The sequence below is a fragment of the Phyllobates terribilis genome, unplaced genomic scaffold, assembly GCF_046119375.1.
Source record: "Phyllobates terribilis strain yellow unplaced genomic scaffold, ASM4611937v1 Scaffold_185__1_contigs__length_3729836, whole genome shotgun sequence".
NCBI classification, from domain to species: Eukaryota; Metazoa; Chordata; class Amphibia; order Anura; family Dendrobatidae; genus Phyllobates; species Phyllobates terribilis.
This window is the reverse complement of record NW_027362945.1, coordinates 1,921,140-1,934,563: the sequence shown is the minus strand read 5'-3', so window position 1 is coordinate 1,934,563 and position 13,424 is coordinate 1,921,140.

Below are 13,424 nucleotides of genomic sequence, written 5' to 3'. Positions count from 1 at the left end.
GATGAGACAACCACTCACAACCTACCAATTCATGGAGGGGGTGATAGCTTAGTATTAAAACTGCACACAAATAAGCCTTGTATAGGGCACTGGTCACACATAGGTAGTGCACAATGTCTGGCTTACAGCCTATTAGTGAAGCCCAAACTATTAGATTAGGCGGGCTGCCCAGCACTTTTTAAGTACACCCCATGAAGACCGACACCCTAGTTTACAAGGCCAACATTGATGGGTCTGGCTGCACCCTGAATAAAAATAACGTGCAAAAATTATATATGATATATATGAGGTATTAGTAAATATTTTGTCCAAAATACACAAGCTCGCAACCCGCGTCAAGGGTCCTCATGCTTGCGAGTCCCTACACTAACATTAAAAGCAAAGACAAATTTAAATTCCCACCAAAATTCAAGAATTATCACAGCAAAAAAAGGGCAACAGTGTTTACCTGCCTAGGTCTCAGTACTAATCATACCATATAATAACGATGACAGCAATACAGGTGCAAAATACTGATGTGACAACCACTCACATATTACCAATTAATGGAGGGGGGTGATTAAATAGTATTAAAACTGCACACAAAATTATATGGGATTGCTACATCCTAATAGTGCATTAGTTCTGAGATCTGGGCAGGTAAATGCTATATTAATAATTGATTTTTTGGGGAAAGTTAAATTCTCTTTTGTTGGCTTTACTTTTAATCTAACTGAAATACACATAAGCTTTTTTCCTAAACATTAGGATCTGTTTAGAGCCATCAGCTCAAAAAGGCTTCCTTTGACAGACTTGGCATAAGCAGGTCAAAAGGAACCCTGATCTTTACCATTACACCCCTTTACAGGAATGGAGACTTACCACATGCTCAGGGTTGCATCTACAGAGTAGCTGCTGGCCAGAGGAGCGAGCTTGAGGCTATAACTCTAACTAAAGCTTTTTTATTACTAAATGATGGGTTCTGTCTAAGGCCATTGGCTCAAAAAGACTTCCTCGGACAGACTTGGCGCAAGCTACTCCATTCTGCAGATCCCAAGGGAACCCTGGCCTTTACCATTACACCCCTGTACAGGGATAGATACTTACCATAGGCCCAGGGTTGCATCTACAGAGTAGCTGCTGGCCGGAGGAGCGAGCTTGAGGCTATAGTGGTTGATTCAACTCTAACTAAAGCTTTTTTTTCCTAAATACTGGGATCTGTTTAAGGCTGTTGGCTCAAACAGACTTCCTCGGACAGACTTGGCGCAAGCTACTCCATTCTGCAGATCCCAGGGGAACCCTGGTTTTTACCATTACAACCCTGTACAGGGATAGATACTTACCATAGGCCCAGGGTTGCATCTACAGAGTAGCTGCTGGCCGGAGGAGTGCGCTTGAGGCTTGAGTAGTTGAGTCAATCCTAACTAAAGAAAAACCTTTCTAATGACACTTTCTTGTTAGGACCTGTCTGAGGCCTATGGCTCAAAAAAGCAACTTTGGAAAAACTTGGCAAAAGCCAGTCTATCCTACAGGTTCCAAAGGAACTCTGACCTTCACTCTTACAGCCCTGTACAGTGATAAAGACTTATTACAGTGCCTTGATTGCATCTACATAGTAGATGCTGACTGGAGGGGCAAACTTAAGGTTAGAATGGTTCAGCCAACCCTAACTATTGCTACTTTCTTAGATGTTAGGATATTTCTGAGGCCGTTGGCTCAAACAGGCTTCCTTGGACAGACTTGGCGCAAAACACACCATTTCTGATGTTTCCAAATGAACCCTGGGCTTCACCCTTGAACCTCTATACAGGGACCGTTTCATAGTTTTAAGGTTGAAAGACACAAGTCCATCAAGTTCAACCTAAAAGCTAATGTGTTGATCCAGAGGAAGGCAAAAACCCCATGAGGCAGATGCTAATTGCCCCATATTAGGGGAAAAATTCCTTCCCGACTCCACATATGGCAATCAGACTAGTTCCCTGGTTCAACGTCCCATAACAAAATCTAGTACGGATCACCTGCAATTTTATATTATTCAAGAAAGGCACACACATGCCCTCCTTGAATTTTTTTTAGAAAATTAAGTATTTCAATTTCATGTGGTAGAGAGTTTCATAACCTCATTGCTCACACAATAAAAATTTGCCAACTAACTTCCTTTAGACAAAGTGAATTAGGATCTTTATGCTAGAGTAATTGAATTAACTCTAACTGAAATAGATTAATGCTTTTTTCCTAAATGTTGAAATTTGTTTAAATCCATCAGCTCAAAAAGGCTTTCTCGGACAGACTTGGCGCAAGCTACTCCATTCTGCAGATCCCAAGGGAACCCTGGCCTTTACCATTACACCCCTGTACAGGGATAGATACTTACCATAGGTCCAGGGCTGCATCTACAGAGTAGCTGCTGGCCGGAGGAGCGAGCTTGAGGCTATAGTGGTTGATTCAACTCTAACTAAAGCTTTTTTTTCCTAAATACTGGGATCTGTTTAAGGCTGTTGGCTCAAACAGACTTCCTCGGACAGACTTGGCGCAAGCTACTCCATTCTGCAGATCCCAAGGGAACCCTGGTTTTTACCATTACACCCCTGTACAGGGATAGATACTTACCATAGGCCCAGGGTTGCATCTACAGAGTAGCTGCTGGCCGGAGGAGTGCGCTTGAGGCTTGAGTAGTTGAATCAATCCTAACTAAAGAAAAACCTATCTAATGACACTTTCTTGTTAGGACCTGTCTGAGGCCTATGGCTCAAAAAAGCTTCTTTGGAAAGACTTGGCAAAAGCCAGTCTATCCTACAGGTTCCAAAGGAACTCTGGCCTTCACTCTTACAGCCCTGTACAGCGATAAAGACTTATTACAGGGCCTTGATTGCATCTACATAGTAGATGCTGACTGGAGGGGCAAACTTAAGGCTAGAATGGTTCAGCCAACCCTAACTATTGCTACTTTCTTAAATGTTAGGATATTTCTGAGGCCGTTGGCTCAAACAGGCTTCCTTGGACAGACTGGGCGCAAAACACACCATTTCTGATGTTTCCAAATGAACCCTGGGCTTCACCCTTGAACCTCTATACAGGGACCGTTTCATAGTTTTAAGGTTGAAAGACACAAGTCCATCAAGTTCAACCTAAAAGCTAATGTGTTGATCCAGAGGAAGGCAAAAACCCCATGAGGCAGATGCTAATTGCCCCATATTAGGGGAAAAATTACTTTCCGACTCCACATATGGCAATCAGACTAGTTCCCTGGATCAACGTCCCATAACAAAATCTAGTACGGATAACCTGCAATTTTATATTATTCAAGAAAGGCACACACATGCCCTCCTTGAATTTTTTTTAGAAAATTAAGTATTTCAATTTCATGTGGTAGAGAGTTTCATAACCTCATTGCTCACACAATAAAAATTTGCCAACTAACTTCCTTTAGACAAAGTGAATTAGGATCTTTATGCTAGAGTAATTGAATTAACTCTAACTGAAATAGATTAATGCTTTTTTCCTAAATGTTGAAATTTGTTTAAATCCATCAGCTCAAAAAGGCTTTCTCGGACAGACTTGGCGCAAGCTACTCCATTCTGCAGATCCCAAGGGAACCCTGGCCTTTACCATTACACCCCTGTACAGGGATAGATACTTACCATAGGCCCAGGGCTGCATCTACAGAGTAGCTGCTGGCCGGAGGAGCGAGCTTGAGGCTATAGTGGTTGATTCAACTCTAACTAAAGCTTTTTTTTCCTAAATACTGGGATCTGTTTAAGGCTGTTGGCTCAAACAGACTTCCTCGGACAGACTTGGCGCAAGCTACTCCATTCTGCAGATCCCAAGGGAACCCTGGTTTTTACCATTACACACCTGTACAGGGATAGATACTTACCATAGGCCCAGGGTTGCATCTACAGAGTAGCTGCTGCCCGGAGGAGTGCGCTTGAGGCTTGAGTAGTTGAATCAATCCTAACTAAAGAAAAACCTATCTAATGACACTTTCTTGTTAGGACCTGTCTGAGGCCTATGGTTCAAAAAAGCTTCTTTGGAAAGACTTGGCAAAAGCCAGTCTATCCTACAGGTTCCAAAGGAACTCTGGCCTTCACTCTTACAGCCCTGTACAGTGATAAAGACTTATTGCAGGGCCTTGATTGCATCTACATAGTAGATGCTGACTGGAGGGGCAAACTTAAAGTTAGAATGGTTCAGCCAACCCTAACTATTGCTACTTTCTTAAATGTTAGGATATTTCTGAGGCCATTGGCTCAAACAGGCTTCCTTGGACAGACTTGGCGCAAAACACACCATTTCTGATGTTTCCAAATGAACCCTGGGCTTCACCCTTGAACCTCTATACAGGGACCGTTTCATAGTTTTAAGGTTGAAAGACACAATTCTGTCAAGTTCAACCTAAAAGCTAATGTGTTGATCCAGAGGAAGGCAAAGACCCCATGAGGCAGATGCTAATTGCCCCATATTAGGGGAAAAATTCCTTCCCGACTCCACATATGGCAATCAGACTAGTTCCCTGGATCAACGTCCCATAACAAAATCTAGTACGGATAACCTGCAATTTTATATTATTTAAGAAAGGCACACACATGCCCTCCTTGAATTTTTTTTAGAAAATTAAGTATTTCAATTTCATGTGGTAGAGAGTTTCATAACCTCATTGCTCACACAATAAAAATTTGCCAACTAACTTCCTTTAGACAAAGTGAATTAGGATCTTTATGCTAGAGTAATTGAATTAACTCTAACTGAAATGGATTAATGCTTTTTTCCTAAATGTTGAAATTTGTTTAAATCCATCAGCTCAAAAAGGCTTTCTCGGACAGACTTGGCGCAAGCTACTCCATTCTGCAGATCCCAAGGGAACCCTGGCCTTTACCATTACACCCCTGTACAGGGATAGATACTTACCATAGGCCCAGGGCTGCATCTACAGAGTAGCTGCTGGCCGGAGGAGCGAGCTTGAGGCTATAGTGGTTGATTCAACTCTAACTAAAGCTTTTTTTTCCTAAATACTGGGATCTGTTTAAGGCTGTTGGCTCAAACAGACTTCCTCGGACAGACTTGGCGCAAGCTACTCCATTCTGCAGATCCCAAGGGAACCCTGGTTTTTACCATTACACCCCTGTACAGGGATAGATACTTACCATAGGCCCAGGGTTGCATCTACAGAGTAGCTGCTGGCCGGAGGAGTGCGCTTGAGGCTTGAGTAGTTGAATCAATCCTAACTAAAGAAAAACCTATCTAATGCCACTTTCTTGTTAGGACCTGTCTGAGGCCTATGGCTCAAAAAAGCTTCTTTGGAAAGACTTGGCAAAAGCCAGTCTATCCTACAGGTTCCAAAGGAACTCTGGCCTTCACTCTTACAGCCCTGTACAGCGATAAAGACTTATTACAGGGCCTTGATTGCATCTACATAGTAGATGCTGACTGGAGGGGCAAACTTAAGGCTAGAATGGTTCAGCCAACCCTAACTATTGCTATTTTCTTAAATGTTAAGATATTTCTGAGGCCGTTGGCTCAAACAGGCTTCCTTGGACAGACTGGGCGCAAAACACACCATTTCTGATGTTTCCAAATGAACCCTGGGCTTCACCCTTGAACCTCTATACAGGGACCGTTTCATAGTTTTAAGGTTGAAAGACACAAGTCCATCAAGTTCAACCTAAAAGCTAATGTGTTGATCCAGAGGAAGGCAAAAACCCCATGAGGCAGATGCTAATTGCCCCATATTAGGGGAAAAATTCCTTCCCGACTCCACATATGGCAATCAGACTAGTTCCCTGGATCAACGTCCCATAACAAAATCTAGTACGGATAACCTGCAATTTTATATTATTCAAGAAAGGCACACACATGCCCTCCTTGAATTTTTTTTAGAAAATTAAGTATTTCAATTTCATGTGGTAGAGAGTTTCATAACCTCATTGCTCACACAATAAAAATTTGCCAACTAACTTCCTTTAGACAAAGTGAATTAGGATCTTTATGCTAGAGTAATTGAATTAACTCTAACTGAAATAGATTAATGCTTTTTTCCTAAATGTTGAAATTTGTTTAAATCCATCAGCTCAAAAAGGCTTTCTCGGACAGACTTGGCGCAAGCTACTCCATTCTGCAGATCCCAAGGGAACCCTGGCCTTTACCATTACACCCCTGTACAGGGATAGATACTTACCATAGGCCCAGGGCTGCATCTACAGAGTAGCTGCTGGCCGGAGGAGCGAGCTTGAGGCTATAGTGGTTGATTCAACTCTAACTAAAGCTTTTTTTTCCTAAATACTGGGATCTGTTTAAGGCTGTTGGCTCAAACAGACTTCCTCGGACAGACTTGGCGCAAGCTACTCCATTCTGCAGATCCCAAGGGAACCCTGTTTTTTACCATTACACCCCTGTACAGGGATAGATACTTACCATAGGCCCAGGGTTGCATCTACAGAGTAGCTGCTGGCCGGAGGAATGCACTTGAGGCTTGAGTAGTTGAATCAATCCTAACTAAAGAAAAACCTATCTAATGCCACTTTCTTGTTAGCACCTGTCTGAGGCCTATGGCTCAAAAAAGCTTCTTTGGAAAGACTTGGCAAAAGCCAGTCTATCCTACAGGTTCCAAAGGAACTCTGGCCTTCACTCTTTCAGCTCTGTACAGCGATAAAGACTTATTGCAGGGCCTTGATTGCATCTACATAGTAGATACTGACTGGAGGGGCAAACTTAAGGCTAGAATGGTTCAGCCAACCCTAACTATTGCTACTTTCTTAAATGTTAGGATATTTCTGAGGCCGTTGGCTCAAACAGGCTTCCTTGGACAGACTGGGCGCAAAACACACCATTTCTGATGTTTCCAAATGAACCCTGGGCTTCACCCTTGAACCTCAATACATGGACAGTTTCATAGTTTTAAGGTTGAAAGACACAAGTCCATCAAGTTCAATCTAAAAGCTAATGTGTTGATCCAGAGGAAGGCAAAAACCCCATGAGGCAGATGCTAATTGCCCCATATTAGAGGAAAAATTCCTTCCCGACTCCACATATGGCAATCAGACTAGTTCCCTGGATCAACGTCCCATAACAAAATCTAGTATGGATAACCTGCAATTTTATATTATTCAAGAAAGGCACACACATGCCCTCCTTGAATTTTTTTTAGAAAATTAAGTATTTCAATTTCATGTGGTAGAGAGTTTCATAACCTCATTGCTCACACAATAAAAATTTGCCAACTAACTTCCTTTAGACAAAGTGAATTAGGATCTTTATGCTAGAGTAATTGAATTAACTCTAACTGAAATAGATTAATGCTTTTTTCCTAAATGTTGAAATTTGTTTAAATCCATCAGCTCAAAAAGGCTTTCTCGGACAGACTTGGCGCAAGCTACTCCATTCTGCAGATCCCAAGGGAACCCTGGCCTTTACCATTACACCCCTGTACAGGGATAGATACTTACCATAGGCCCAGGGTTGCATCTACAGAGTAGCTGCTGGCCGGAGGAGCGAGCTTGAGGCTATAGTGGTTGATTCAACTCTAACTAAAGCTTTTTTTTCCTAAATACTGGGATCTGTTTAAGGCTGTTGGCTCAAACAGACTTCCTCGGACAGACTTGGCGCAAGCTACTCCATTCTGCAGATCCCAAGGGAACCCAGTTTTTTACCATTACACCCCTGTACAGGGATAGATACTTACCATAGGCCCAGGGTTGCATCTACAGAGTAGCTGCTGGCCGGAGGAGTGCGCTTGAGGCTTGAGTAGTTGAGTCAATCCTAACTAAAGAAAAACCTATCTAATGACACTTTCTTGTTACGACCTGTCTGAGGCCTATGGCTCAAAAAAGCTTCTTTGGAAAAACTTGGCAAAAGCCAGTCTATCCTACAGGTTCCAAAGGAACTCTGACCTTCACTCTTACATCCCTGTACAGTGATAAAGACTTATTACAGGGCCTTGATTGCATCTACATAGTAGATGCTGACTGGAGGGGCAAACTTAAGGTTAGAATGGTTCAGCCAACCCTAACTATTGCTACTTTCTTAAATGTTAGGATATTTCTGAGGCCGTTGGCTCAAACAGGCTTCCTTGGACAGACTTGGCGCAAAACACACCATTTCTGCTGTTTCCAAATGAACCCTGGGCTTCACCCTTGAACCTCTATACAGGGACCGTTTCATAGTTTTAAGGTTGAAAGACACAAGTCCATCAAGTTCAACCTAAAAGCTAATGTGTTGATCCAGAGGAAGGCAAAAACCCCATGAGGCAGATGCTAATTGCCCCATATTAGGGGAAAAATTACTTCCCGACTCCACATATGGCAATCAGACTAGTTCCCTGGATCAACGTCCCATAACAAAATCTAGTACGGATAACCTGCAATTTTATATTATTTAAGAAAGGCACACACATGCCCTCCTTGAATTTTTTTTAGAAAATTAAGTATTTCAATTTCATGTGGTAGAGAGTTTCATAACCTCATTGCTCACACAATAAAAATTTGCCAACTAACTTCCTTTAGACAAAGTGAATTAGGATCTTTATGCTAGAGTAATTGAATTAACTCTAACTGAAATAGATTAATGCTTTTTTCCTAAATGTTGAAATTTGTTTAAATCCATCAGCTCAAAAAGGCTTTCTCGGACAGACTTGGCGCAAGCTACTCCATTCTGCAGATCCCAAGAGAACCCTGGCCTTTACCATTACACCCCTGTACAGGGATAGATACTTACCATAGGCCCAGGGCTGCATCTACAGAGTAGCTGCTGGCCAGAGGAGCGAGCTTGAGGCTATAGTGGTTGATTCAACTCTAACTAAAGCTTTTTTTTCCTAAATACTGGGATCTGTTTAAGGCTGTTGGCTCAAACAGACTTCCTCGGACAGACTTGGCGCAAGCTACTCCATTCTGCAGATCCCAAGGGAACCCTGGTTTTTACCATTACACCCCTGTACAGGGATAGATACTTACCATAGGCCCAGGGTTGCATCTACAGAGTAGCTGCTGGCCGGAGGAGTGCGCTTGAGGCTTGAGTAGTTGAATCAATCCTAACTAAAGAAAAACCTATCTAATGCCACTTTCTTGTTAGGACCTGTCTGAGGCCTATGGCTCAAAAAAGCTTCTTTGGAAAGACTTGGCAAAAGCCAGTCTATCCTACAGATTCCAAACGAACTCTGGCCTTCACTCTTTCAGCTCTGTACAGCGATAAAGACTTATTGCAGGGCCTTGATTGCATCTACATAGTAGATACTGACTGGAGGGGCAAACTTAAGGCTAGAATGGTTCAGCCAACCCTAACTATTGCTACTTTCTTAAATGTTAGGATATTTCTGAGGCCGTTGGCTCAAACAGGCTTCCTTGGACAGACTGGGCGCAAAACACACCATTTCTGATGTTTCCAAATGAACCCTGGGCTTCACCCTTGAACCTCAATACATGGACAGTTTCATAGTTTTAAGGTTGAAAGACACAAGTCCATCAAGTTCAACCTAAAAGCTAATGTGTTGATCCAGAGGAAGGCAAAAACCCCATGAGGCAGATGCTAATTGCCCCATATTAGAAGAAAAATTCCTTCCCGACTCCACATATGGCAATCGGACTAGTTCCCTGGATCAACGTCCCATAACAAAATCTAGTACGGATAACCTGCAATTTTATATTATTCAAGAAAGGCACACATATGCCCTCCTTGAATTTTTTTTAGAAAATTAAGTATTTCAAGTTCATGTGGTAGAGAGTTCCATAACCTCATTGCTCACACAATAAAAATTTGCCAACTAACTTCCATTAGACAAAGTGAATTAGGATCTTTATGCTAGAGTAATTGAATTAACTCTAACTGAAATAGATTAATGCTTTTTTCCTAAATGTTGAAATTTGTTTAAATCCATCAGCTCAAAAAGGCTTTCTCGGACAGACTTGGCGCAAGCTACTCCATTCTGCAGATCCCAAGGGAACCCAGGTTTTTACCATTACACCCCTGTACAGGGATAGATACTTACCATAGGCCCAGGGTTGCATCTACAGAGTAGCTGCTGGCCGGAGGAGTGCGCTTGAGGCTTGAGTAGTTGAATCAATCCTAACTAAAGAAAAACCTATCTAATGCCACTTTCTTGTTAGGACCTGTCTGAGGCCTATGGCTCAAAAAAGCTTCTTTGGAAAGACTTGGCAAAAGCCAGTCTATCCTACAAAGGAACTCTGGCCTTCACTCTTACAGCCCTGTACAGCGATAAAGACTTATTACATGGCCTTGATTGCATCTACATAGTAGATGCTGACTGGAGGGGCAAACTTAAGGCTAGAATGGTTCAGCCACCCTAACTATTGCTACTTTCTGAAATGTTAGGATATTTCTGAGGCCGTTGGCTCAAACAGGCTTCCTTGGACAGACTGGGCGCAAAACACACCATTTCTGATGGTTCCAAATGAACCCTGGGCTTCACCCTCGAACCTCAATACAGGGACAGTTTCATAGTTTTAAGGTTGAAAGACACAAGTCCATCAAGTTCAACCTAAAAGCTAATGTGTTGATCCAGAGGAAGGCAAAAACCCCATGAGGCAGATGCTAATTGCCCCATTTTAGGGGAAAAATTCCTTCCCGACTCCACATATGGCAATCAGACTAGTTCCCTGGATCAACGTCCCATAATAAAATCTATTACCACTAACCTGAAATGTTATATTATTCAAGGAACATTTTTCATCAAGCAGTTTTCACCGGAAATGTGTTGCACAACTGTTTGAATCTCAGTAAATTCCTGCGCAACTTACATTTAAATACTCTGACCTTTTTACACCCACTCTTTTAACTTCTTAAATAGTGAACAGAGCTTATCTGGACCGCTTGTGGCTTAGCTTTACCTGAAAACTTATTACAAATTAGGCTGGAAAAGTGGTGTAAATTAGGACTGAAATTGACTCCATCTTTTGACTGGAGTACATTTCTTGAGGTGTAGTACGTCAGCTTTAAGGGGATATTTCAATAAATGAATGACCCTGGCTGCAGGTATAAAGAATCAAACTGTGCTGTCCTGACCCATTCCTGGGATTGTGTATGGCACTGCCATCACCTCAATACTGCCGCAGCCAACAAATGTAATCAGACGGACTGCCCAGCTGAGCGCACTGAGCTGCTGCAGCTCTGAGATGGTGGAACCTCTTTTTTTTAATTAAATGACCTGCAGCTAGGGACATTAATTTATTGAAAGGGAACAACCCCTTTAAGGATGAGTCAAGTTCATTAAGAGGTTTAGTCTTTTAATGAATTTGGTGCACGTTCCTCCAATAGGCGCTTCATGAATGCTGGTATAGAAATCCACCAGCCTTGATGAATCGGCCACCATAGGTTTACATGGCATGAGCATATACAGAACAGTTGTGTAGTATACGTTACCAGGCCCTCATGATGCTCTTGGTCCTGGATGGCCTTCCACAGTCTGCTTTCTTGCTTCATCATCTTGAAGGGCTCCACTTTCTTTTCTTCTGTCTGGCATGGTGCGGCTCTATCATCCTGCTCCTTTAACACGAAGGGACGAATGACTGTAAAGCTGCCAGGAGCGTTTTTTTATCCCCTTAGATCATTGTGACACCACAAAGTGATGACATAGACAAGTGGGTGAGGCGCCTTTATTCAGTCATCGGGTGTGGTCAGAAGAAATTAGCATATTCCGTGATGTTACTACAATGAGAACAGACATGAACATTCTATTCGGAACCCGACCGCCATTATCAGCGGAACCTTCACTGCTGTCAGATTGGCACTAAAAACAAAAAGAGACCGCGGTGAACCTGGACAGTAACAATCTACAGGGACAGTGACTGCTAAGCGGACTTCATGTCAGATGTTATGCAGTTTTGTCAGAAAAAAAAACAATAAAATATATAAAAGACAGGCTCCAATAAACCTTAAACACTGGGCTGTAGTCACAGATTCTCCTTCCACCTGCAGCACATTGCTCCCCTGCCTAACCCTCCCCGTCCTGCAGCATATTTCTCACCGCTTAATTCTCCCACTCCTGCAGCACATCACTCCCCTGTCTAAACCTCCCCCTCTTGCGGCACATTGCTCCCGTCTAATCCTCCCCTCCTTGCAGCACATTGTGCCCTTTCTAAATCTCCCCCTTCCTGCACCACATCACCCACTGCCAAATCCCCTCTTGCACCACATCGCCCACTGCCAAATCCTGCACTTCCTGCAGCATATCGCTCCCTGCCTAATCCTCTCCTATTGCATTACATCACTCCCCTGCATAAGCCACCTCTTCCTGCAGCACATCGCTTCCCTGCCTAAGCTTCCCCCTCCTGCATTACATCACTCCCCTGCCTAATCCTCCTCTTCCTGCAGCACAGCGCTCCCTGCCTAATCCTCCTCTTCCTGCAGCACATCGCTCCCCTGACCCCCTCTTACGTGACATCTTTTCTATCAGTTACATTTGTGAAGTAACTGCTGTCTCCTGTGAGCAGTGGAGAGCGAAGCTGAGAGCCAGGAGGCTCTGCCCCTCTGCCCCTTCTTGCCACATCATCATCCATCTACATCAGGGCTGTCAAACTCAAATATATAGAGGGCCAAAAGGAAGAGTTTAACTCAGAAAAATAAGTCAACACTTTATCAGATGTTTCTGTGAAAACTTGAGTACAACAAATAAGATTTTGTTATTTTCCCTCAGTTATAAAAAAAATAGTTATGAGAAAAGTGTGACAAAAAGGAGTCATAAAATGCACCAAAATGAAATATCACAATTTATGGCTCAAATTGAGGTGAAGCAAGGAAGAGGTTGAGCTTAGCTAATGAGATGCATCAAACATACAGGTGCTTCTCACAAAATTAGAATATCATCAAAAAGTTTATTTATTTCAGTTCTTCAATCCAAAAAGTGAAACTCATATATTATACAGAGTCATTACAGAGTGATCTATTTCAAGTGTTTATTACTGTTAATGTTGATAATGATGGCTTACAGCCAATGAAAACACAAAAGTCATTATCTCAGTAAATTAGAATAATTAACAAAAAACACCTGCAAAGGCTTCTTACGCATTTAAAAAGGTCCCTTTGTCTGTTTCAGTAGGCTCCACAATCATGGGGAAGACTGCTGACTTGACAGATGTCCAGAAGGCAGTCATTGACACACTCCACAAGGAGTGTAAACCACAAAAGGTCATTGCTAAATAAGCTGGCTGTTAACAGAGTGCTGTATCCAAGCATATTTATGGAAAGTTGAGTGGAAAGAAAAAGTGTGGTAGGAAGAGGTGCACAAGCAACCGGGATAACCGCAGCCTTGAAAAGATTGTTAAGGAAAGGCCATTCAAACATTTGGGGAAGATTCACAAGGAGTGGACTGCTGCTGGAGTCATTGCTTCAAGAGCCATCACACACAGACGTATCCAGGACATGGGCTACAAGTGTCACATTCCTTGTGTCGAGCCACTCATGACCAATAGACAACGCCAGAAGCATCTTACCTGGGCCAA